The sequence below is a fragment of the Lipophrys pholis genome, assembly GCF_963383615.2.
Source record: "Lipophrys pholis genome assembly, chromosome: 12".
Lineage (NCBI taxonomy): Eukaryota > Metazoa > Chordata > Actinopteri > Blenniiformes > Blenniidae > Lipophrys > Lipophrys pholis.
This window is the reverse complement of record NC_137641.1, coordinates 1,565,353-1,569,932: the sequence shown is the minus strand read 5'-3', so window position 1 is coordinate 1,569,932 and position 4,580 is coordinate 1,565,353. Positions and strand designations below refer to the sequence as shown.

General features: G+C 40.8%; 1 protein-coding gene across 2 annotated transcripts in view; it reads right to left on the bottom strand.

Annotated features, from left to right (window-relative positions):
* Positions 1-3,965: 3,965 nt before the first annotated feature.
* The window catches only part of LOC308118176 (polypyrimidine tract-binding protein 3-like), a 7,663-nt gene continuing 7,048 nt past the window's right edge, over positions 3,966-4,580 (bottom strand). For both annotated transcript variants that reach the window (XM_080477460.1, XM_080477461.1), the window contains exon 14: positions 3,966-4,580. This exon is cut by the window's right edge and continues 694 nt beyond it. The gene's annotated coding sequence lies outside the window, so the exon portion shown is untranslated.

Genomic DNA, 4,580 nt, shown 5'->3' with positions numbered 1-4,580 from the left:
CAGTGACTCACACTGACTCACACTGCCTCACACTGACTCTCACTGACTCACACTGCCTCACTGACTCACACTGACTCACTGTGACTCACTGACTCACTGATTCACAGTGACTTACAGTGACTCACACTGACTCACACTGACTCACACTGACTCACTGAATCACACTGACTCACAGTGACTCACTGACTCACACTGACTCACACTGAATCACTGACTCACACTGACTCACATTGACTCTCACTGACTCACAGTGACTCACTGACTCAGAGACTCGTGGACTTGGAAAGCAGACTGTTGTACCTGCAGGACTTTGTGACTCTCCCTAAAATATATATTTTTTCTTTTCACACACACACACACACACACACACACACACACACACACACACACACACACACACACACACACACACACACACACACACACACACACACACACACACACACACACACACACACACACACACACACACACACACACACACACACACACAAGAACACAAAACATTTTGCAAACCAAATAAATAAAAAACTACTATTTCTACTATCAAAAACTTAGCGGGGAAACCAATAAACTCACCAGAAGAAATAAGTGATATTTTTAACGAATTTTATGCTAATTTATACTCAACAGAAAATAACCCAAACCAAACTCAATGAAGACCATATATCCACATTAGAAACGCCAAGAACACCTGAAGAACTTTCCACTGCTCTACGTCTCATGCCCAACAATAAATCACCAGGACCCGATTACTTCCCTGCTGAGTTCTATCAACATTTTTGGTCAATCCTATCCCCACTTTTCCACAGAGTAATAATTGAAATAAAACAACGGTCAAGACTTCCTCCACATATGAACACAACCACAACCTCAGTCCTCCTCAAACCCAACAAAGACCCGTCCCTCCCATCAAGCTACCGTCCAATCTCCCTTCTCAACATAGACTTAAGAATCATAACAAAGACACTCGCTCATAGAATAGAAAAAATCTGACTTCCTGTTGGACCACCACCAAAAAATAAATCATTATATTCTAAAGTCTCAGGTGGAACCGTGGATAAAAATGACAGCTTACTAAATTCTTTGGATCTACTTCTTCTGAATGAAGAACAGAATTCAAAAATGAAAACTCTGCATATCATAGACTCAATACAAAAGAAAAAAACAGAAGCAGTACTTATAAGTGTTGACGCTGAAAAAGCATTCGATTCGGTTGATTGGGACTTTTTATACAGAACCTGTCAGGATCCGGTGGGTCCGGTCCTGGTAGTTTTATGTTTTGTGTTCTGTTTGTTTTGGTGGGCGTGGTCTTTCTGTTCTGAGTGTGGTGTTCCTTCCTCCCCCTCGCATTGTGACAGCAGAGCAGGAGCAGCCGTGGGGGAGGAGAACTCGTCTCACCTGTGGCTCATCAGAGGCTCCGCCCTTAAAAGCCTGGAGCTGCCAGTGGTCGTTGCCAGTCCGTACTCCTGCTTGTGGTAATGGTTTGGTCCAGATCTCTTCAGAGTAGTTTTTCTAGTGGTGATCTCGGAGCTCGCGAGTTGAAACATTGAGCCAAGACTCATCAATACCGGGTTATTTATCTTTGGATTTTTGTTCATCTTCGGCTCCCCCCCCGTTTTTCTGTTCCCCCCTGCGGACTCCCGGTCCTCACCATCTTCTCTCAGCCTGCGCCGTGGAGAGGCTTCTCAGCGGTGGTTGCCTGGGAGCCGAAGGATCCGCCTTCTCAATAAACATTAGATTTTCTTTCCCCTTTCAAACCTGTTCCACGTGGTCTCGTGTGTTCTGCATCTTGGGTCTGCCCTCCCGGAATCATGACAGAACGGACCACAAGTTTGGACTACATAATATAATTATCGAAGTCATTATACGCCAACTCAACCGCAAGAATCAAAGTTAATTGTTATCTGCCAGGTAGTTTTGCTTTAGAAAGAGGCACACGCCAGGGACGCCCTTGGTCCGCCCTCCTGTTTGCAGTGTACCAAGCACCACCGGTGCAAGTGATAAGGCAGCACCCACATATCGAGGGTGTAACTTTGGGAGAAAGGGAACATAAAGTAACTCGTTATGCAGATGATATTTTAGTTTACTGAGGACAACTGACACACTCTCTTCCTGAACTTATGATGTTATTTGAACAATACGGTCAGCTTTCTGGATACAAGATAAACATGAATAAAACCCAGACACCCTCCTTCAACTGTAACCCCCCCCCCCAGGGACAATAACTGAAAAATATCTTATGACGTGGCAAGCTGAATCCTAAAAATACTTGGGTATTATACCAAAAGATTTCACAAATTTCAAATTTGTTGGAATTGAATTATGTCCCATTAAATAAGAAGATAAATGAAGATGTGAAAAGACGGAATTTATTTCCTTACACTACTTTATACTCACGGTTTGAGTCCATTAAAATGAGTGTTTCCTTTATTATACTTGTTTCAGACCTTACCCATACCAATTAATCAAACTCAGTTTAATGAATGGGACAAGATAATATGGAGATATATGTGGGAGGGAAAAGGCCCAGAATTGGTTTAAGGACACTACAATTGGCTAAAGATAAGGGAGGATGGGGCCAATCTTCTTTTAGGGATTTCTATTGGACGCCACAGATGAAAGCAACATGTCATATGTTCCCAATGGAAAAGTATAGAGGAGAAACTCTTTCATTTTCCAATTCAAGCAACCCCGGCTGACGGGAATATCCAAACATAAATAAACTCTCCTTTATTATTACTACCACCATTGTTATTTCATTACTATATCATATTTTTGTCCTCCATTCCTCCCCTCCTACCACACAGTTTACTGTACTGTAAGGAGTTGTAGATGTCATTCCGGGTGTATGCTGTCGGGGTATTGCATTGTTTGTTTCTGTCTTTTGTCCTGTACGTTGCAAGTGTGAAAATTTCTTTCCCCAACTTTTTATTGACAAAATAACATTGTTTTGATCAAGCGTGCCTTTTTTAGGTAACGTAAAGACTTGTGGTTGATGAAACGTTGTTTTGATGAAAGGTTATCCCGTCAGTAACCAGTAAGTAACTAGTCAATAAACTGTCAGTAACTAGTCAATAAACTGTCAATAACCCCTCAATAAAATGTCAGCAAGTTGTAAATAAACCATCAGTAACTAGTTAGTAAACTGTCAGTAACCTGCTAGTAATCAGTCAGTAACGAGTCAATAAACTGTCAGCAACTAGTCAATAAACCGTTAGTAACTAGTCAATAAACTGTCCATAAACAGTCAGTAACTAATCAATAAACTATCAATAAGTCGTCAATAACTAGTCAATAAACCATCAGTAACCAGTCAATAAATTGTCCGTAACTAGTCAATAAACTGTCAGTAACCCGTAAATAAACTGTTAGTAACCCATCAGTAACTAGTCAATAAACTGTCAGTAACCAGTCAATAAACTGCCAGTAACTAGTCACTATCCAGTCAGTAACTAGTCAACAAACTGTCAGTAACTAGTTAATAAAGCATCACTAATTAGTCAATAAACTATCAGTAACCCATCAGTAACTAGTCAATAAACCTTCAGTAGCTAGTCAATAAACTGTCAGTAACTAGTCAATACATCGTCAGTAGCCCATCAGTAACTAGCCAATAATCCGTCTGAAACCAGCTGGTCGTCCATGAACACCAGTCGTTACTGGTTAGTTACCGAGTCATTAACTAGTTACTGGATGACTAAGCTGTTACCTTCCGATTAGTGACTAGTTGTGTTGTTTATCTGATCATTATCGACTAGTTACTGTCAGTCTGGTAATATGCTGGTTACCCATTAGTTACCTTCAGTTACTTATTAGTAATCATTAGTAGTCATTAGATTTAATGACGGTAATCCTGATTGGCTACTAGTCTGACCCGGGTGGAGCAGCTTGGTGCACTCTGATTGGTCGATTGTGGTGTATGACGATGTGAATGAGAATTACAACTCAGACGACCAGCAGGAGGCGCTGTTTCTCTTTATTCATGCTACGACCCGGATAAATAAAAACATATTTCCCAGCATGCACTGTTCCCCGCCCCCCGGCACCCACAATGCACCACCAGGACGTTACATTCAGCTTCAAAAGAAAATGCACGTTGTCACCTTATTGTGAAAGAGTGACAGGAAAGACTGTAATCATAAAAAAAAACTAACACCACCAAAATGAAAATTTACTCTAGAACTGAAAGTAAAAAACAAACATACAATAAAATGTTATGGGGGAAAGTGGGCGGGGCTTCACAGACAATTGTGAAATGGGTGGGGTTTGTGTTGCTTGGGAGTAGGACTATATCAGAAGTGAGCTTTAAAAAAAGTCGCCCAAACAGGAAGTGATGATAATGACTTGGTCCAATTACAAGGCACGCTAACTTTGGCTCCGCCCACCTGAACAAGTTTACCATTTTATGGATTTAAAATTCAAAAATCATTAAATAGCCACAGCTAAAAAAAATTCAAACTTCCAGTAATAAACAGAATTATGTTGAATTTATTATGGAGCCATTCAGATGAAGGTCAAAGGTCAGAAGGCAAACTGGAACCAGCAGCTTCCTGTTTTAGCTTTTTTCCATGAAAAAA